Genomic DNA, 22,521 nt, shown 5'->3' on the forward strand with positions numbered 1-22,521 from the left:
GCCTCTCGCCCTCACCCTTGTCACACTGCCCAGGCCTCCTCGCCAGCCCCCTCGCCGGCTCCTCCGTGTGCCCACTGAGAGCCAAGACCACGCGCAGTGCTCCAGTGGCTCCGCCAAGGACGGAAGAAAGTCTCCATGCCCAGCGGCACAGTCCCAACTGCGGGACCCAGCCACGCCCTGCTCAGCCGCCTCTCCTGCCCACTCTGCCTGAGAAGGGGCTGGGGGTCCTCCCGCCGGCCCCCTCACACCCACGGCTGAGGACTGACCTCAGCACACACATGCAGGGGGCCTAGTTTGAAAGCCCCTGTTGCACTCTCCAGGTGAGGGGGAAAACAGCCCATCCTGGGCACCCTGGAGGCGATGGGCAAGGCCAAGGTCAAGAGTGTGGCCCAGGGTGCTGGGCTCCGCCCTGGAGGACTCTGCGGGGAGGGGACGCACCACAGTCCCTCTTCTGCAGTCACTGGGTGCAGGGATACACCTTCAGCCTGGGTCCAACACTCAAGCAGGTGCTTTGGAGCTGTGCCTGACGGGACGGATGCCCACCTGCCCCAGATCCCACCAGCCCACACCCTCCCTCCCCCGCTACGGCCCAGACTGGTCCAGACAGGCCGTGGGGCTCTCTTTTGACAAAAACTGAGACAGAAGTGAGGTTTCTGGGCGGGGCTTCAGGAGCCTCGTTTCAAAGGCGTCCTACCCAGCCCCCTCCTGCCTGAACCGAGCACTTGGGTCTGGAGGTGACGTAGCCGGAGGCAGCAGGCATGAAGACACAGGGTTGCTGCTGGTGGTGGAGGGAGCCCGGGGCCTGGACCGCTGGCAGCCCTGTCTGGGCATCCTCGGGCGTAGCGAACGGCCTCACCCCCCAGTCGGCACCCTGCTCCAGGGCCCCCCAACTTCCAGCAGCCCGAGTCGTCGCCCTCCCCCCTCCAGCTCAGAAACGCTGGGCCCGGCCTGCAGGAGCGTTTCTTTCCTGGCCCCTGGCGTTACTTTTGCTGGAAGAGATGGGAAAGCAGCTTCCGACGCAGGGTGGCCCAGGGCCCTCTGGGAGCAGGAAACGCGCTGGGGGCCAGGTTGAAGGCTGAGGCGTCAGCAACGGCCCTGGGACCCTGGGCTCAAGCGCCACACGGGCCCCTCGTCCACTGTGGAAGACCTGTGCTGTTCCCACCCACTGCGCCGGCCCCACCACGCTCAGGCAGCCTCCCCCGTGTCCTTCCAGACTGGGTCCCAACGTCTCTTCCGAAAGATCACTGCCACCCCTTCTCCCTCATCCCAGAGGGGCTGCACCTTCCCCCCTGGGCCCCGGAGCACCTGCAGCCCTGGAGCCCTGCATTTGTCACCACAGATGCAAGGCTGCACGCAGCGCACGTGTGTGCGTGTGTGTGCACATGTGTCTGTGCACGTGTGTGTGCCCCTCTCACCCCAGGAGGCACCTGTTCACCCGCGTGTGCTGGGAGCAGGCGTCCGGGTCGTCACTGAGTCACCCTTGCTGGTTCCAGGTTTAGTGAGTGCTGTGACGCTCACACCCCTGTCGGAGCCCCAGCTCGAGTCCTGGCTGCTCCGCTTCCGATCCAGCTCCCTGCTCCCGGCTGCTCCGCTTCCGATCCAGCTCCCTGCTCATGCACCTGGGAGAGCAGCTTGTGCATGGGCCCCTGCACCCACGTGGGAGACCCGCTGGAGCTCCTGGCTTCAACCTGGCCCAGCCCCGACCATTGCAGCCATAGGAGGTAGTGGGCCAGCGGACAGAAAAATCTCATTCAAAACAAAATAATTACAATTTCTTTGCACCAAAATAAACTGACCTTTCAATTCAATTTTCCAAGAATTTTTTGACCTGCTCTCGTACCTTTTCATTCTTGCAAGAACTTCACCAGTTCTGGAAGGTTCTGGACCCTTGGAGGACTCGTCGCCTTCTCCTCCCACCCTCGCCCCCTCCAGAGAGAAACATCAGGAAAACTGCAGGGTTGGGCCGCAGCAGCCCCACCCAGGCCGCTGACTCACTACACACACGCGTGTGCACACACATGCACTCACGCATGCAAACACACACATGCACACGCACGCACACATGCGCACACACATGCAAGCACACACACGCACACACATGCACACGGCCCCCTGGTTTCTCCCGCAGGTGTTTGTGGCAACTTGCTTTCCTCTCCACGATCCCGTGTGCTATTTATATCTCTGCCGATCCGAGGAGGTTTACTGAGTGCCGGCGGGTGGGTGCAGAGCGTGGGCACTGGAGTCTCACGGATCCTGGCTCCACTGCGGCGGCTGGGTGGCCTCAGGCCAGCCCGGAGACCCCGTGAGCCCCCGTTTGCAGGCCTGCAGAGTAGGGGCAGAAGGGTGGTCTCGTGGAGGGCTCAGAGTGAGACCACCAAAAGGGGTTCTGGATTCCTGAGCCTCAGCCTGGGAACAGTGAGGGTCTGGGGTTGGGACGGGCCAAGGACTCAGCCCCGTGGCCTTGACCTCAGGTGGAAGACAGGGGCCGTAGGCAGCGCTGCGTCTCAGCTCTCCCTGCTGCGGCCTCTGCAGCCATGCTGGGAGCGCCGAGGGAGGGGTGGGGCCCTGCTCCTCCACACCCCATGGGGGTGGCAGCCGTGACATCAGCCAGGCCCCGCTTTCCCCAAGCAGGGGAGAAGCAAGCTGCTCCTCTTTTAAAAGTATTGTTATTTGAAATAGAGACACACAGACTTTTCATCCGCTGGGCCACTGGTCCATTCCCCCAAATGGCTGTGACAGCCAGGGCTGTGCCTGGACAAAGCCAGGAGCCAGGAGCTCCACCCAGGTCTCCCACATGAGTGGCAGAGGCCCCAAGTACTTGATCCGTCACCTGAGGCCTCCCTGTGCTGTGTGTTAGCAGAGAGCTGGACTGGGAGCAGAGCCAGGAGGCTCCCATGTGGGATGGGGGGATCCCAAAATGGGTCTCCACCACGGCCCTAAACGCCCAGCCACAGGAGGCCCCGCCCACAAGCTGCCCTGCCCACAGCTGGCACTGCCTGAAGGATGCCAGGCCCACAGGTGGCCCTGCCCACACGCTGCTGCCCCTAACCCCCCCACCCCTCGCCAAGTCGCTCCCTGATGGCTCCACTGCCCAGCCCTTCTAGTGGGAGGCAGTTTGGAGGCATCTTCCCCGTGCCCTAAACGCCATCGAGCCCAGCCCTGTGGGTTATCAGAACGCCCTCGAAGGGTAGCGGGTAGGGGGCCTGCGGACAGTCGGGGCACGTGGTCAGCACAGCGTCGGGCCGGGGTCTGCGCGTCCCCTGCCAGCCCGTGGTCGTCCACCGGGCAGGTGACTTTCTCCGGGGAGCTCCACTGGGGCCTCTTGGCTCCCCAGGGCCGCCCCTCCCCCCACAGGCCCCCTGCAGTGCCCCCCCCCAGCTCCAGGACCCACCCCTCGGCTCCTGGGCACCCAAGGTCTTCTGTCTTCTCCCGAGATGCCAGGCCCTGGGCTGCGGGACCCGGTGCCCAGTCACGGGCAGGTCCCCACACCAGCTCAGAACTGAGGGTTTGTGGGGGGGGGCACGGCAAAGGATGGGGGAGGCAGAGGGGGGGCAAGGAGAGATTCACACAGCTTCTGTGGCAGAGCCGAGGTCAGCAGGGGGCCCCCAAAGCACGCCCCACGTGGCACCTCCATCCCCCTGCCACAGCCTCCCTCTCGCACCTGCCGTGGCTCCCCACTGCTCCCCAGCCACACTGCCCAGCCAACCTGCATGCCACAGGGGCCCAGGCAGGGTCTCCCCCAGCAGGCTCCAGGCCTCAGCCTAGCATGGCCGGGCCCTGGAAGCAGCTTCGAGAGTGGCGGCCTCCCCAGCAAGGCCATGCTCCTTCTCTCCCCGTGTGGGGCTGGGAGGGAGGGTGGGGCAGGGGTCCGGGGAGACTCCCCGGGTGTTTGTCAGCCAGGGCACCACAGTTGGGGAGGATGGCGTTTCCATGGCTACGAGCCCGCACCCGCCTGGGAGCTGCCGGGAGATGGGGCCACGGTGTACACAGACACGGATCCGCACGGCTCTGCAAGAAAAATAGCAACAGATTTGCTGAGTCATTGGCCCCACGTATTTATAGTCGCTGGCGAAGGCAGTGCTGCCTATCAGAGGCTAATAATACTGCAGCGGTGTGGTGATCGCCCAGACGGGGCCTTCCAACTCCCGTTGAGACGGCCCTGCGTGCTACGGGGCGGGCGGTGTGCGGGAGGTGGAGCCCGTGCCGCAGGTGGACACCACTGAGGTTTCCCAGGGCCCGGGCCCAAGCAGCCGGCTGTGCAGACGGGTGGGGCGTGGAGAGGTTGCCCAGTGCGGATAGTGGGCTCCCGCTGTGGCCCGGGTCCAGGGACAGGGGTGTGGGACAGGCTCCTCCCGTGGCCCTGGGGGGTCCCGGTCACTGCCCTGCAGCTCTGCACAGTTGGAAGACAGAGAGAAAAGGACTTGTGTCTTGGGGCCTGCGGCACTGTGGAGCGGCGGGTAAAGCCGCCGCCTGCCTCTCATAGGAGCGCCAGTTCAAGTCCCAGCGGCTCTCCGGGGCCCCTGCCGCCCATGTGGGAGGCCCGGGTGGAGTTCTGGGCCCCTGGCCTCGCCTTGGCCCAGCCCTGACTGTTGCAAGCATTTGGGAGTGAACCAGCAGGTGGAAGGTCTCTCTTTGCCCCCCCCCCACTGTAACTGCCTTTTGAATAAATAATAAATACGTCTTCAAAAACAGAAGACTTCTGTCTTCAGCGAGCCCGGCTGCGGCGAAGGTGGAACTCAGCGAGGTGCCGCAGGCATCGCTGTCTGAGAGGCAGAGTTGAGAGCAATCGGTGCTGGGATCCTGGCGCCATCCTAAATGGGCGATCCAGGGCCACACTCCCTGGCCCCTGAGAGCCAGGTAAGGCGGAGCCCTCAGCTCCTGCCTTTGTCCTGGTCAGGAGGCCCTCGGCTAAAGCTGTGGGGAGGAAAACACGTCACTGTAGTTTTCTTGAAAATTTTTATTTCTTTATTTCCATGTATTGGAAAGGCGGAGAGAGAGGAGCCAGAAACGGTCCCTCCGGCCCCCTGAAAGCTGTCTCCCTCCAGGCTCCTGGACACCCCCGCCCGGGCTCACGCTCTGTTCCTCTCTGCACCTGCTCACACTGGGACCCCCACTGGGTGCAGAGGGCAGGAGCTGGGTCCCCGAAGGCTCCCAGCTCCTTGGGTTCCCCAGCCCTGCCTACGGCTTCGGGGGAACTGGGCGGAGAGAGCACTGAGTCCCTCCCCTCCCCGCCCCTCCTCTCCCTTCCCCAGAACACAGCCTCCAGGCCTCTGGCTTGAGGCTCCGCCCACAGCACGGAGCCACACCCCTCCCCTCCAGGTGTCTGGTGGGGGGTTGGGGGGTGACTCCAGGGACCAGGAAGGCGGGGAAGGGCTCGCAGCAGGAGCCGGGCCTCAGTTTCTCCCACTCCAACCCCTGAACAGCTGAATCATGGCATCCGAAGGCGGGGAGGCAGAGGGGGTGGGAGAGGATCCTCTCCGCTCTCCTCCCCCTCCAGAGGAGGCTGACTGAGCGCCGTTATTAATGTTGATTAAATAGTGCGGTTATCCTGAATAGCGAGGAGCCCTTCTGTCCCAAGTCCCCACTGTCCTCTCCAGGGAAATCCCGCTGCAGCCGAGGTGCCCTGTCCCCTGATTGGCATTTGTAGGACAAAGCCACACTCCCTCCCCCCACCAAGGATGCCTCCGTGGGCACCCGGGTGTCACAGTGTGCGGGGAAGGCAGGCTCCAGGGCTCCAGACACTGTGGGAGATGCCAGCACGGGGCCAGGTCTGTGTGCCCCTGAGGAGGGGTCCTCGGCCCTGAGTCCCTCCTGGCACGAAGCGGCCCCCCACCCCAGCTTGCTGCCTCCTTGGGCCAGCCGCTCAGCCACTCAGTTCTCTCTTCTGTAAAGTGGGGACAGTGACGGCGGCTGTCTCCAGCCTGTGTCTAGAAAGGACCCGGAGCCCTTGCCCCCCACCCCTGCCCATCCCTAACCTTATCCGGCCACGAAGGTCCAAGGCAGCTCCTTGCTGGGGGTGAACTCGCTCGGAGAAGGGAGTGGAGCCAGGGCCGGGGCAACCCCACAAGACCCCAGGCCGTGGGACTCGGATCTCAGCGGTGCCCTGTGTCACGACTATGCTGACGCGAGACCCCGTTCAGAGAACATCGCGGGAACTCGGCCCTGCTCCAGCATCTCTTCACCCCAGACCCCCAGCCCCGGTCTCAGAGTGGCCCCCGAGGCCATGATGAGCACTGTGGACCGACAGGGACCACAACCGGCCCTTCTCCCTCCCTCCCTGAGCCGTGGGACAGCGGCCCCAGGCCATGCTGTGTGCACCGCTGAGTCGGGGCGCCTTGGGTGAGGGGACCCAGGTTCCGGGGCCCCACGTGGGTGATGCTGTTACTGTGTGTGTGAAGCGAAGATCCACACAGGGCTGACCACGGCGCCCGGCACTTGGCAAGTGCACTGGAGAGGTTTATTGTGCCTGGGGCACAGCCCAAGACCCCAGACTCTGCTGACCAGTCTGTGATGGGAGCGGTCCCAGCAGTCCCTCCTCCCCCACCGTGGACGGGAGCTTCCCGCCTTCCACAGGCCTCAGTGTCTCCCTCTGCCAATGGGGCGTAGAGGTGTGGGCGGTGCCAGCAATAGCCCTGCCCACTCCGACCTGTCACTGGACAGAGCTCCTGGCGGGGGGGGGGGGGGGGGATGAGCTCCTGGGTCCTCTCCTGCCGTCCTCACGGGTGGGGGCTGTGCTGCACACACAAGGAAGCTAAGCTCAGAAGGGTTAAGCAGCCCCCCGGGACGTGCAGGAAACCGGGGCGGCATAGCCCACCAGAGCCCAGCCTGCGATGGCCCCCTCCCTGTCCCGCATCTCAAAAGGCAGCTTCTGGGGCTGCTCCCCAGGGGCCCCCCCGCTGTGCGGAGCCCATGCTTTCTAAAGAGGCTCTTGGGAGCTGCAGCTGCCTGCTGAGCCCAGGGTGGGGAATACAGGCGTGCGTGTGTGCACATGTGTGCGTGTACATGAGTGTGTGTTGCGTGCACGTGTGTGCATGAGTACATGTGTGCATGTGTGCGCATGTGTACATGTGTATACATGAGTGTGCGTGTGCATGCACGCGCGTGTGTGAGTGCATGTATGTGTGTATGTGTGTGCATGTGCGTGTTCATGTGTGTGTGTTCACGCGTGTGTGCACGAGCGTGTGTGCACATGTGCATGTGTGTGCGCACGTGTACATGAGTGTGTGTGCGTGTACATGAGTTGCGTGTGTGTGTGTGCACACACTTGTGTGTGTGCGTGCGTGTGTGTGTGTGTGTGTGTGTGAAAGGGCCAAGCTGCCTGCCCTGGGGCTGACTGAGCAGCACGTGTCATGGGGCCGGCTCTGCACTGGGCCGCCACAGCCCAGCCCACAGCCTCCCACAGCCCCTGGAGATGACCCAAGGTGGACACTGCCCTCCCCAGCAGGGGCCTTAGAGCCGACTAGAGCTCAGGGGCTGCGGAGTCTCCTGGCCAGGGCCCTCCCTCAAAGGACAGCTGGGGGGGCGGGGCGGGGGACGGTTCCAAGCTGGGGTGGCAGGTGAGGGGGTGCCGAGGGAGCTGCTTCCTGCCAGGGCTGTGTGGCAGAGCCGGTGCTGGGAGGCCTGGAAGGGGGCTCCCTGCTGAAGGCGGGGAGAGCCCTGGGGAAGGGTCTGACCGTGCGCGCCTGCAGCGGGGGCCACCCAGGACCCCCTGAGTCCCCACCCAGCTCCCTGGAGGACCCCCACAGTGTGCCCCCTGCGATTCCCTTCTGCCCCGTGTGTGCCGGAGGTCAAGACGTGGCACAGTCACAGCCAGGGACAAACAGGGCGCTGCCCAGCCAGACTCCGCCCCACTTCCCGACCAGAATGCATCAGCACACAATTAATCCTTGTCCCCCACCAGAGAGGGAAGACCGCGGAGGCCCTCAACACAGAACAGAACGTTGAGTGTGGCGGAAACTTGTAGTACAACTGAAAGAACATTTCAATGACAAAACAAAAAATGCACAAATATGCACAACCAGCAGTTGACATCACACCCAGCGCTAGAACGGCACTAGGAGGCAGCGGGTGAAGCCACTGCCTGTGATGTTGGCATCCCATTCCGGAAAACAACACAACCAACAAGAGAGAAGAGAGACGGGGAGGTGGTCAGAGTAAGGAACTGGCAAGACCCAGTTAGAGGGGCTGTTGCTGCGGTGTAGTGGGTACAGTCACTGCCTGTGGTGCCAGCATCCCATAGGGGCGCTGGTTCAAATCCCAGCAGCTCCACTTCCCATCCAGCCCCCTGCTAATGCACCTGGGGAATCTGCTTAAGATGGCTCAAGTCCTTGGGCCCCTGCACCCACAGAGGAGACCAGATGAAGATCCTGGCTTCGGATCGGCTCAGCTCTGGCCATTGCAGCCACTTTGAGATGTGAATGAGCAGACAGAAGATCTCTGTCTGTCTCTAGCTCTGCCTTACAAATAAATAAATAAATCTTTTTAAAATCCAGCTAAAAAATATTGAGAAGAAAAGAATTTAAGGAAAAGAGTGAGACAGTGGTTTATGGGTACTCTTTTTTTAAAGATTTATTTTATTTATTTGAAAGAGTTACAGAGAGAAGGAGAGAGAGAGAGGACTTCCATCCGCTGGTTTACTCCCCAGATGGCCACAACGACCGGAGCTGCACCGATCGGAAGCCAGGAGCCAGGAGCTTCTTCCACATCTCCCACATGGGTGCAGGGGCCCAAGGACTTGGGCCGTCTTCTACTGCTTTCCTAGGCCATGGCAGAGAGCTAGATCGGAAGTGGAGCAGCTGGGACTAGAACCGGCACCCATATGGGATGCCGGCGCTTCAGGCCGGGGCTTTAACCCGCTGCACCACAACGCCGGCCCTCATGGGTACTCTTGATTCCATATGAGGGTACTATGTGAAAACGTGGAATTAAAAGCAAAGTTTGTTTTTGTGACAAAAACTTTTGAAATCCATGCACAGTTTTTTCATAATATGTATTTCCATGCACTTAAAAAATCTGTTATTTGCAAGGCAGAGAGATGGATGGAGAGACAGACAAGGATCTCCCATTTACTGGTTCACTCCCCAAATGCCCACAGTAGCCACTTCTGGGTCAAGCCAAAGCCAGGAACCTGTCCAGGCCTCACAGGTGGGAGGCAGGGACCCAACCCCTCGATCTGTCACTGCCGCCTCCCGGGTATGCAGTAGCAGGAAGCTGGAACCTGACGTGGAGACAGGATTCAAGCCCATGCTGATGTGGGATGCGGGCATCCCTGGTGCCGGCTTAGCCCGCTACATCAAATGCCTGTCCCAAGCCTCCCGGGCACCCTTCATATGCGTAGATTTCCAAAATTTTGGGCAAGAAACTCAACTCATTCTGGACCAAGCCAGGAACTCAATCCAGGCCCCCGTGTTGGTGGCAGGAACACAAATACTTGAGCCATACTGCCACCTCCCAGGGGCGCCCTAGCAGGGAGCTGGAGTCAGGTGGCAAAGCCCATCCCCCCAAGAACTGTGTCGAGCTCTCCCGCCCATAACCCCAGGGCCCCACAGCTCTGAGGGGGCCTCTGGGGGAGCAGCGGCTGGAGCTGCGGGAAAGGGGAGGAAGAAGAGTCATCTTCCAGGGTTGGCAGGAGAGAGGCTTGCACGGGGAGCTGCCCGGCTAAGGACAAGCCCCTCAGGCAATGGGGCCTGGGCCATCCCCCGGTGCTCACTGAGCTGGGACCCCTGCTAGGGTCAGGTCAGGGCGGCCAGCTCTCTCTCACCCACCGCCCTCCTCGTCCATCCTCACCCACAAGCGCCCCCTTGCAGGAAGTGCGGCGCCACGGCCCCTCCTGGGCCTGGACTATTACTTCCGGCCGCGAGGCTGCCCTCGGAGGCAGGATTGGTGCAAAGCCGCGGAGGGCGCAGTGGGCTTCCGGCGATGGGATGATAAAACGGGAGGCCTTGGAGCCCCTGCAGGAGGTGAGGTCCAGTCCCTCAGAGCCGCGCCTCTGCAGAGCGGTGAGACGGGGAGGGGGAGGGGCAGGGAGAGGAGCCCTGCCGAAGCCCACAGCCACGGCTCAAAGGTGTTGTGCACACTGGGACTCAAACCCGGCACTGACTGAAGACCTGGCCCACGCTGTAGAGCTACCTCCTTGGTCCCTGGACGCCCCTACTAGTGCTTCCTACCTTAGGGATCAGAGTAGCCCTGCCATGGGTGCCCTGGGGTGCCCATGGGAGGGGCTGCACCTGCTCCGTAGGGCAGGATGGGCACAGAAAGCGGAGGCTGGGGGTCTCTCATGGGGGCTCTGCCTTCCTGCCCTCTGCCCCTAGCCTTGCTCTTTCTGCAAACTCGGTCCCTGTCTTCCTGCCCTCCCCTCCAAGCCCAGAGTCCGGGAGAAGACTGGGCAGGGGGGAGTTGGTCTCGCTCACCAAGTCCCCCTGGCTTCTTGGCCTTGTCACCATGGAAACCTTGTGAGGTCACCAGCACCAGTAAAATAGGAGAGGGAAAAAGAAGTCCTGCCCCCAAGGGAGCCCCCACTTGGCTCCTGCTGGGGATAAGGGAGGGCCCCAGTCCCACTTGCAGAAGGAGCCGGAGATCCGGGCTGTTCCCCGTCCAACCAGAGGGGCAGCAGCAGAGGGGCCCAGGTCCTTCCTGGGCCTGTGGGCTCCAATTCACATCCTCTTCCTCCATTTGAGGGAGGACCCAGGACCCAGGACCCAGGCCCAGCCCACCTTGTGCCCTGCCCTGGGGCCAGCAGGGAGGCCCACAGTGGCTGCTGTTGCGCCCTCTGTCTCAGGCCCCTCCTCCTCCCAGCATCACTGGTGCTGCCCCCAGGAGTCCATGCGCCTCTTTGAGAGCCTGTCCAGCCCCTCCCCCACCCCAATTTCTCTCCCACTGCCCCCTGGCCAGGACCCTCTCCTCTTGTCTAGAGCGTGCAGCTTCCTGTACTCCTGCTGGGTCCTGTAACTAGGACGAGCCTCCCTCCCTTCCCATGTCATGGATGCTGGCGTCACCACCACCATCACTGTTGCCATCACAAGTCATCACCACTACCACCATCTCTATCGCAGACACCATCCTCACCACCACCATCACCATCACCATCACCATCCCGCCACCACCACCACCACCATCACCATCCCACCATCACCACCATCACCATCTCTCCCAGACACCATCCTCACCACCACCACCACCATCACCATCCCGCCATCACCACCATCACCACCATCACCACTACTACCACCACCATCACCATCCCATCACAGACACCAACCTCACCATCACCACCACCATCACCACCACCACCACCACCACCATCACCATCCCGCCATCAACACCACCACCATCTCTCCCAGACACCATCCTCACAACCACCACCACCATCACCATCACCATCCCGCCATCACCACCATCACCATCACCATCCCGCCATCAGCACCATCACCATCTCTCACAGACACCAGCCTCACCATCACCACCACCACCTCCATCCCGCCATCACCATCACCACCATCACCATCCCGCCATCACCACCACCACCATCACCATCCCATCACAGACACCATCCTCACCACCACCACCATCACCATCACCATCCTGCCATCGCCACCACCACCATCACCATCTCTCACAGACACCAGCCTCACCATCACCACCACCATCCCCATCACCATCCCGCCATCACCACCACCACCATCACCATCTCTCACAGACACCAGCCTCACCATCACCACCACCATCTCCATCACCATCCCGCCATCACCACCACCATCATCTCTCCCAGACACCAGCCTCACCATCACCACCACCACCACCACCATCCTCACCATCCTACCACCACCACCATCACCATCCCGCCATCACCACCACCACCATCTCTCACAGACACCAGCCTCACCATCACCACCACCATCTCCACACTGACCCTGCCCACCACCACCCCGGATACTGCCTCCAGCTGTCACACGCTACAACCACCCATCCCCATCATTTACAGGGAAGCAATGCCTTCCGTCATGAAGTTGACCCATTTCAGATCTGTCCATAGAAGACACAGAAGGATCCACACTGGAAAAGGACGGCTGAGTCCCCCCACACCCCGAATCTTGCTTCTGCACCCTTCGGGGGATCTCTCAGTAGCTGCTGCTATTCCCTACAAACTGGCCATGAGAGCTCTTTTTTTTAAAAAAGACTTAATTATTTATTTGAAAGGCAGAATTGAGAGAGGCAAAGGCAGAGAGAGAGAGAGGTCTTTCACCCGCTGGTTCCCTCCCCACATGGTTGCAACTGCTGGAGCTGGGCCAATCCAAAGCCAGGAACCTGGATCTTCTTCCGGGTCTCCCATGCAGGTGTAGGGGCCCAAGGACTTGGGCATCCTCCACTGCTTTCCCAGTGGAAGTGGAGCATCCAGGACTTAAACTGGCGCCCTGAGCAACGTGACAAGAGCTGCGGGAAGTGGCTTCTTGGGAATTGTGCTTCTGAGGACCCATCCAAGGACATAATTGGATAAATGTGCAGACATGACGTGTGGGTGTTATCATAGCAATAATTGGAAACAGCCTAAATGCATCGCAAAGGGGAAAAGGGAGATGGCTTACAGAAATCATAAGGACTAATATGCATTAGTTATCAAACAAGAGAACACAGGTTTGTCTATCGACACAGAAATGTGCTGACTCGATATTGCCATCGAACAGAAGCACGTTTCGCACCAGCGTGTACGGAATAATTCTGTTTCTAAAAATATAAATGTGTTCATGAAACAAGGTGAAAATATTGTATCTTAACAGCTGGCATCAAATCCTCCCTCGACAGGAAGGCGTCTTCAGGGAGCAGGTTAATCTGGTCAGCTGCTGTAGACACAGGACGAGAGCAAAGCCTGGGCGTGCGACAGAGGGAGGAACCCCCTTCTCGCAGTTCTGCTGGGAACTGGGACAGGGAGGGAGAGGTGGTCAGTGGGAAGGGGAGGAGCCCACCAGGTCACGCCGGGAGCCTGCTCGGAGGGGGCGACAGGGAGCAGGGAAAGCCCTCAGACTTCGGAGACCTTTCGGTTCCACCGAACGTCTTGGCCCCTAAACCTCCATGTCGTCTCCGTGGGACTCTGGAGAGGGGCTGAGCTTCAGGCGCGATCTCCCCTGCCCCCGCCCCCGTCCTGTGGATTTTTCTGGAGAGAAGATTAGGGGTGATTTATGTATTTGCTAGTTCTGTTCCCTTGGCTTTCTGATTCTTCTAAAATCAGCACTGGAAACGAAGCTTCGGGCATGCGAGGTGGATGTGCACCGCAGACGCATCTGGGCTGCGTGCTCAGGGTCAGGAACGTGGCCTGCAGGCTGCCTGTGGTCGGCACATGGTGGGCACTGCCTTCTCTGCCCAGGAGCCTCCATCCTGACCTCTCGGCAGCCCCCCGCCCCGTAGCGGTGTCCTGCTGGAGGAACGTTCCAGGGACACACAAGGAGGCCCGGCTCCAGGGCCCTTCCGCTGGTCTGTGCTGAGCAGCCCCGTGTCTCCCAGCATGGACAGGGCCCGGCTGACGGCTCACAGGGACGTGGCTGGGGGCTGTCACATGTCGGGGTCTGAAGGGAACACTGAAGGGGAAGACACCACTTGGGACCCTGAGCCCCGTCACGGTGCCTGGTTGGGGTCTCCGCGCTGCTCCCCATCCCAGCTTCCTGCTAACACGCACCCTGGGAGTTGGTGAGCGAGTCCCTGCCGCCGGTCGGGGGGACTCAGGTGGAGTCCCTGCCTCTCGGCTCCAGCCTGGCCCTTTCCAGCTATGGCAGGCACTTGGGGAACGAACCACTGAATGAGAGTTTTCTCTGTCTGCCTGTGTGTCCTCTCTACCTTTCAAATAAACACAATCAATTAATTAAAAAAAAACACTATAGTAGTCCTAATAATACAATTGCACAAAAGAGGCACACACAGCAGCAGGTGGTCATCTGTTGTGGTCTACCATCACCATTATCACCATCACCACCACCATCATCACCATCCCCACCATCCCCACCATCATCACATCACCACCATCATTGCCACCACCATCACATCACCACCATCCCACCATTATCACCACCACCACCATCACCACATCACCACCCACATCACCACCATCATTGCCACCACCATCATCACCACCACCACTGTCACCATCACCACCATCATCACCACCACCATCACATCACCACCATCATCACCACCACCACCACCACCATCATCACATCACCACCATCCCACCATTATCACATAGCCACCATTACCATCACCACCATCACCACCACCACCACTGTCACCATCACCACCATCATCTCCACCACCATCATCACCATACCCAGCATCCCCACCATCATCACATCACTACCATCATCACCACCATCATCACATCACTACCATCATCACCACAATCATCACATCACCACCATCCCACCATTATTGCCATCACCACCATCACCATCCTCACCATCACCATCCTCACCATCACCATTATCACCATCACCATCCCCACCACCATCATCACCATACCCACCATCCCCACCATCTCCACCATCTCCACCATCATCACATCCCCACCATCCCCACCATTATCACATAGCCACCATACCATCACCACCATCACCATCCCCACCATCCCCACCATCATCACATCACCACCATCATCACCACCACCACTGTCACCACCACCATCATCACATCACCACCTCCACCACCCCCATCACCATCATCACCATCATCACCACCATCACCACCACTGCCATCACTCGTCTCCTCTCAGTGCAGGCAGTGCCCACCTGTCCAGCTCTGCCTGCATCCTGGGTTAGCTTGGGGCAGGCCTGAAAGGACACAGTGCAGGGGAGGGGGAGGGCTGTTTGATTCCCTCCTCCCCACAGGGCCCCCCATCTGCACAAAGCCCTGCGGTGGAATGGCGCGGCTGGGGATGGATTTGGCTTGTGCCCGGGGGCTAGCGCTGTTCGTTGTCAGCTGACAGTTTGTGGAGGGGATGGCTTTTCCTCCGGGCGCAGGAGAAGCTGCTGTCTACACACGGGCGAGCGACGCACTGCTGCAGACCCGCCCGTGGATGCAGCACCTGCAAGCCGAGAGCCTCCCAGGCACCAGGCAGCCTGCTGCTGCTGTGCCCCGCCCCCACCCCCGACAGGTCAGCCCCCAGGGCCCCACTCCCAGCAGCCCAGCCCCAGCCCCTGCCCCTCACCTTCCACGTCCAGGAGGGCAGGCTGGGCAGGAGTTGGCACAGAAGTCTGTGATCCCTCCCGGCCTTGTCCCTGTCACTGACGCGACCCTAACCCCCAGGATGTCGCAGGGACAGCTCAAGGGACGGCCCCTTGCCAGCCACACGGGAGACCTGGATGGGCTTCCTGGTGCCAGTCCCTGACTCCGGCCCTGGCAGGCATTTGGGGAACGAGCCAGTGGATGGGGTGCTCACTCGCTTGCTCTCTCTCTCCCTCTCCCTCTCTCTCTTTCTCCCCTCCCCCTCCTCCTCCCCTCCCCCTCCTCCTCCCCTCCCCCTCCTCCTCCCCTCCCCCTTCCCCTCCCCTCCCCCTCCCCCTCCCCTCCCCCTCCCCCTCCCCCTCTCCTTTCCCACAAAAGCTTCTTTAAAGAATTAACTCAGAAGCAGGAGAGGAGGCATGCGGAGCCATGGCTGCTTAGGAATGGAGTTGCCGGGAAAGATCCAGGGTTGGGGACTGGGTAGGGGCTCAGGGACAGAGAACCTGTCTGGCGTCCCCCACCATAAGTGGGACACAGGAAGGAACGAGAGCACTCAGGGATGGACACGGTGGGACGCTGCAGAGGAAGGCGCAGGCCTGCAGAAACCCAGGCAGCTGGTGGTGACGATGGTGGCCGTGGTGGTGGCGATGGTGATGACAGTGATGGTGGTGGCGATGGGGACAAAGGTGACGATGGAGATGGTGATGGTGGTAGTCCCAGTGCAGCGGGAAGACCGACTGGCCAGGACCAACCGTGTTCCATGGATCCAGCATCCTGGGGGTCACCATGACCTTGGTGCTTTGGGTTTTCCAGGAGAGTGGTGGAGGTGGGTGCCAGGTGCCCCAGGAAGGTAAGGCAGGCCAGGGTGCCAACACTCGGGATCCACTCGGCTGCAGAAGGAGGAGAGGAAACAGATAGGGTGGGATCTTACTTTTGAGATGGGAGGTGCAGAGAGCAGGTGGAAAGGAAGAGGGAGGGAGGGAGAGGGAGAGGGAGAGGGAGAGAGAGAGAGAGAGAGATCCAGAGAGTAGAGGGTGAGGGACCGACATATTGCTTCAAATTGCCCAAAAGGCAGGAGAGGTGGGAGTGGCCCAGCCCTGCCCTGCCAGTGGCAGACGCTGTCCGTCTGTCCTATGTGTGCAAGCACCCTGCAGAATATCATTTTCTCAGAAGAGCCCAATGTCCCACTTTCAGAAGAGTAGGCAGAGACACAGAGAGGGTGTGTGACCAGTTAAAGTCACACGGCATCCGGGTCTTCTCTAGGGAGGCAGAGTCTGGGTGTTAGAGGTTGGGAGGGAGGACTGGACAATGTGTCAGGCCCCCTCCCTCCCACTTTTTCCATCTTCAGCTCATGTTAAAAGGGTATTGTTATGGGGCCGGCGTGGTTGCATACTGAACTAAAGCAACATCCTGTTATTAGAGTGCTCATTCCAGTCCCTGCTGCTCTGCTTCTGATCCAGCTCCCTGCGAATGCACCTGGGAAAGCAGCAGAAGATGGGCCAAGTCCTTGGGGCCCTGCACCCACCTGGGAGGCCCGGATGAATCTCCTGGCTCCTGGCTTCAGATCAGCTCAGCTCTGGCCGTTGCAGTCATTTTGGGGAGTGAACCAGCAGATGGAAGACACCGCCCCTCTCTCCCCCTCCCTCTCTCTCTGTGGCTCTGCCTTTCAAATAATGAAACAAATCTTTGAAAAGTAAGGTGTCGTTTAATAAAGAGGTGAAAAAACATGTATTTTAGAGATTGAATCGATATTCACAAAACACTCCTTGAAGCTGACGATAGCCCGCTCAGATCAATCGAGCAATTTGTCTCTCGGGTGTCTTGGTGGAAACATTTGTCCCTGGATACTTGCACTAAAACATAGCAAAGCCCAGAGTCCCACATCGTATCGGGCTGCGGGAAATTGCTCTGCTGTGTGCCGGGGAGGGAACCGAGACATCGACCATGCTGCAAATAGGTTCCAGCAGATCGCCACGCCCCCCACCCCGCGGCCCCCCACTTTGCCTGACCTTGTGCCTTGGGGGGCACACGGCAGCGGGTGACAGGAAACAGAAGTTAGGGTGGCTGTGGGTAACCAGACACTGCGGAGACGGAGAAGAGGCTGCCAACATCGCACCCAGCCCACGACCAGGAGGGCCAGGAGCAGCTGGATCGAAAACAGGGCAGTGAAGTTTGGGCAGGAGACACGCCCACTGTTTCCAGGCAACTGACAGGTGGTGACCCGCGGCACCGGCACCACTCTCTCCAGAGTGTGGCTTCCGGGATCCATCTGTAAGCAGGGAGTGGACCAGCAAGCTGTGTTGGCTGCCACTCAACACCGTGGAGTCCGGGACAGATGTTGTAGAGGCTGGCCACAGCTCGGGTGGGGAATCCAGCCACGCTCCCACGTCCCCTGAGACGGCACTGACCACGAGAAGAGAAGGTGGAGCCACATCTTCAGGGACATGCCAGATTTCCACCAACACCACCAGACTCCGAGGGCACAGAGACAGGAGCTGGCGTCTGCTTTGTGGCTACTGCGGGGCAGTGTGACAAGCACTGTCCTAGTGATGGGGAGAGGCTCTGGGGGGGTACAGTGGGGGCCCTCATACTGGGCCCTCACAGAAGGCAAGGGGGGCACGCAGGCAGGTGGAAGGAGGGCGGGGACGGCTCAGGTGGCAAAACCACAGAGCCGTGAGGCCGTAGCACCGGGCAGGGCAAGGGACGCGAACACAGGGAGATGGGACTTGCCTCGTGGGGCAGCGAAGCCGCCGGCTGAGTGTAAGCGGGCCGACGGAGAAGCGACTGCAGGGTGAGTCCGAGGGGCAGGAGGCCGCTGACTGGTGCGGGCACCGGCAGGCAGGAGAAAGCTGTCTATAGCACGCCCGGGACTCACTAGTGGAGCACAGGGGTGGTGGCCAGCGCGTGGGTGAAGGTGGTGGGGAAGACAGAAAGGCACACCTGGGGAGACTCGGGCCAGGTCCAGCAGGCAGGCAGCAAGGTGGCCTGCGGCCCTGGCAGCTTCCATCCTCGGCAGCAGGGTAGGGACCTGGGACCTCGGCGAGTGCGTGCCTGGGGCAGGTGTATGGAGTGGGAAGGGAGTCTGGGTGAGCAGCCAGAGGCTGCCAACACTTAAGGGGCCCTGAGAAGCAGGAAGGAGGTGACGCAGGTGGCCACCAAGGAGAGGATGCCGGACTGCAGAGCCACAGCCCCAGCCTCAGCAAGGACAAGCTATGGGGGGGGGGGGGGAGCAGGGGGGAGCCCGGCCTCTGTGTTCAGGAAATGGCCCTAGGTCCAAAATGCTGATAGCCACAGCTAACGCTGAATGCCTGCCAAGCCCTGGGCAGGACCAGGACCCGGACTGTGTTATGGGGTCCTCAAGACAGCCAGCAGGAAGGTATTTACCGGGGAAACTGAGGCTCAGGAAGATTCAGTGAGTCACATGGTCGACAGAAGAGCCGGCCCTTGAGCCCACCCCACGGCCTGAGTGCCTGCCTCTCTCCTGCCTGCACCCACACCCACGGCTTCCACAGACGCTGCTTGCAGACGGGACCCGGTCCCTCCTGAGCTGCACTCCCGTCTCGGGCCTGGGGAACCGGTCACAGTGGACTGAGGCTGAACACAAACCCAGCTGCCAGCTCAGACCAGCAGCCCCCCCGCCAGCCCCCACCTCCCTGCCCCCACCCCGGGCAGGGCCTGGAGCTGCTTCCCCCTTATCTCGGTCCACTCTCACCACCTCTGCAGTCTGAATTCTCTACTGCTTCTCTCCTTTTACAGATAAGGACCCTCGAGTTTGGAGAGGGCAGGTGTGCTGCCCAAGCTCATGGGCTCAGGGATGACAGCCCTGGGGCACACATTGGCCTGATGCACTAACCTCCCGGGGACCCCTCCTCCTCCCCTCAGACCCACAGGGCAGCAGTTCCCAACCCTGTGGCTTTGGGGGTCTTTAGACACCTGACCTTGTCTGGGACCCCAACCACTTAGTCTCCGAGTCATCAGCAGGGAGCTGGATCAGAAGTGGAGCAGTCAGGACTTGAACCGGCGCCCTATGGGATGCTAGCGCTGCAGGCAGCAGCTTTACCCACTACGCCACGTAGTCCATTCACTGAGCCCTTCTTGGCAATTTCCAGGCTCTTGGTGGTCGCATGAGACAGAAGTCCAGCCAAACGTGCTGGACCAAGACAGGGAGTTTATGGGTGGACATCGGTGTAGCTCACAGGCCTCAAAGAAGGACTGCAGGCACCAAGGCCGTGAGAGCCAAACCTGACCCTCACCACAGCCAGCGTGTGCTCTAAATTCCTTTCTTGTCCATGCTCGGCCCAGACACTGGGTGGGAAGATAGTTCACGGGGCTTCAGACCCAGCCCCCACCCCCAGTAGGAGGAGTTTCTTCCTGCCAGCATCCACCCAGCAATCCCAGGCAAGCGTCTGATTGGTTCTGCTGGGGTTCTGTGCCTGCCTCTTGGGCCAATCACAGTCGCTGGAGGATGGGGTTTCACACTGATGCGGTCTGGGGGCGCCGGGCAGTGTTGGGTGGGAGTGGTGGGCACTTTAACTGATGACCACCAGGATGACGTGACGACAGGGACAATTCCCAGAGGAAAGGCAGGGCAGACGTGGGACTGCGGACGACAGGGCAGATTCCCTGGCTGTCCACTGTGCTCGTCCCTGTGGGACAGGTGCAGACACACAGACCCCGAAATGGGGAGCTCTCAGCATCGCAGCCCTGAGTGCCTTCCCTAACAGGAGCTGATAGCAGCTGCTACGGACCCAGCACTTAGCAGGCCCGGGCACCGGGCCAAGCCTGCCACCAGCATTGTCTCACACGGAGCTCACAATGACCCCGGAAAGTGGGCATTATCATCGGCTCTAGTTCTCCGAGATAGAGAGACCAGGAAAAAAAAAAAAAAGACTTTCTTTTTTTAAGCAAGAGAACCAATTCAGGAAAACCAAAAATGTTTATGGGCTGCTCAGAGTGGCTCAGTGACTCGCTCAAGGTCACACAACCGGCGTATCAAATGCACGTCCTGCGAAGCGCTGGCTCCAGGCCCCAAGAGCTTCCGCTACTCTGAAGGCACCACGCAACAGTGCACCTCAGCAGAGACCCAGGGTCCAGGGAAGGGGGAGGGGCGGCCCCAGCGGCTCAGGGCGGCCAGCTGAGACCACCCAGCTGCCCGCTCACATTTACAATCAGAAGCCTCTTCCCCTGTGTCTGCCCTGACCGGCCCCCTCGCCCCTCTGTCCCCGCTGCCCCCTCCTGGTGACACACCCATTGACCCGAGATCCTAGGCATGGTTTGGTCCACATGGGCGACAGAAGAAACGTCACCTCCCTCTGTCTAAACACTCCTCTTCTATTCACGAGGCCCGGGGTCAGTGAGGGACCCTCTCCACCCAAGCCCTCCCTGCCCCCGTCTCTGTCGCCCCCACAGTGTCCACAGAAGTGCCCGGAGGGGCTGTGGGATCCCACGTGCAGGGTGCTCCAGTGGGGATATGCACCCCAAATGCAGGCAGCAGTGCCCTAAGCTCCAAGGCCATGGCGCTGGCAGGTGGAGACCTAAGAGGTGACAGGCCACGAGGGCCCCCGTGCAGGGCCGGTGTTTGGGGGCAGCTGATGAAGCCACGAGCTTGACCGCCTGCCTCCCCCGCTCTCACACTCTGCCACCTTCCGCCGCCTTCCGCAGCCCGGTGCGTGCAGCCGGAAGGCCCTCGCCGGATGCCAGCCCCTGATCTCAGATTCCCAGCCTCCAGAATAAACTGCCAGTGCTGGTGAGCGACCCAGTCTAAGGGATCGCACTGTACGACAGGACCGGACTTGGGTCCAGGAGGCCTGCAGTGCAGACAGATCGAACACGGAACGGGGGGCGGGGGGCAGGGGCCGGGGTCCCACGAGTCGGGCATGAAAGAGCTCTGGAGATGGACAGAGGGGCCCGTTCTCAGCGCCGCTGAGCTGTGCAGACTGGTGGCTGGAACGGCAAAGCTTCCGTCTGTGTGTGCCTTTCACACCACTAAGGACAAAACAATTGGCTGGTGGGCCCCTGCCCCAGGTGACGGAGCCCTCCCCTCCTCGCCTCTGGTCCACCTCTGACCGTGAAGGAGCCGTCCCTAGTGCTTCTGCTGCGGAGAGAACTCGGAGACCAAGTGCTCACTGGTCCCCACGATCCCATCCCTGTCCCCGGAATTCAAGCCAGCCTCGAATCACCCTCAGCACCACCTCTCTCGACCCCTATCTGCCTCTCGCTCAAGAGCTGAACTTCGAGGAACCAGCGCTGGGGCGTAGTGGGTTAAGCCGCTACCTGCGACACCTGTGTTCCATATGGGCACCAGTTCAAGTCCCGGCTGCTCCACTTCTGATCCAGCTCCCTGCTAGTGCGCCTGGGAAAGCAGCAGAAGATGGGCCAAGTGCTTGGGCTCTGCACCCGCATGGAGTTCCTGGCTCTGGCTTCTGCCTGGCCCAGCCCTGGTTACTGTGGTCATTTGGGGAGTGAACTAGCAGATGGAAGATCTCTCTCAAAGAAATAATAAAGAAATCATTTTTTTAAGAGCTGAACTTTGGGAAATGTCACCCGTCCCCACTGACTGCCCCCCATTCCTCACCAGCCAGTCAGTCCTCAAGGCCCAACAGCGTGGCTCCTGTCACTCCAGCACCACCAAGACGCCCCTGCCATCACCGGTGACAGCCTAAGGACCAGGCCAGGGGGCCCTTCCCGTTGCTTCTCTCACAGCCGCTCTCTGGAGCCTGGGACACTGGGGAGCACCTGCCTCCCGGGGCCCACTCTCCACCCTCCTGGGCCACTTCCCCATCTCACCCACAAGCTCTTGTCCCAAGGTCCCAACCTGCACGCATGGCTTTTGTTCCCTCTCCACTGTCAGTATTGGTGGCCAAACCAACCGACCCTACACCCCCAAGACCCTGCCTCTCCCATCACCTGGAGCGTCTTACCTGCCCCTGGCGGGTTCTCCTCCCCCTCCCCACACAGCCGTCCACCCAGCTTCATGGCTCAAACTGCTGCCCAAGTCCTCAGCTTCCAAAAGCCTCCTAATGGATGTGGCCCCGAAATCCACCACGTGCAGCCCCCAGGGGGCTCTCCTAAGAAGGCAGGCAGGCCCAGCTCACTTCCCGACCACCATTGCCTCCCCACCTCTGGCAGGGGGTTGGAACCAGGGCCTCCTCTGAGCCTCCCTGCTCCCCGTCTCAGCTGACATAACTCCCGCACCCGCACCCTGCTCCCTGCCGGGCTGCCACTCCCCACCTCTTCCCACACTGACAATCACGGGGTAACTCCTACTCTGAGAGCCGCTCCAGGGCTCTGCCTCCCGGGAAGAACCTGCCGGGCTGAGCA

The sequence above is a fragment of the Oryctolagus cuniculus genome, chromosome 12 (assembly GCF_051225735.1).
Source record: "Oryctolagus cuniculus isolate XC-2025 breed Fujian yellow rabbit chromosome 12, ASM5122573v1, whole genome shotgun sequence".
In the NCBI taxonomy this organism is placed as follows: domain Eukaryota; kingdom Metazoa; phylum Chordata; class Mammalia; order Lagomorpha; family Leporidae; genus Oryctolagus; species Oryctolagus cuniculus.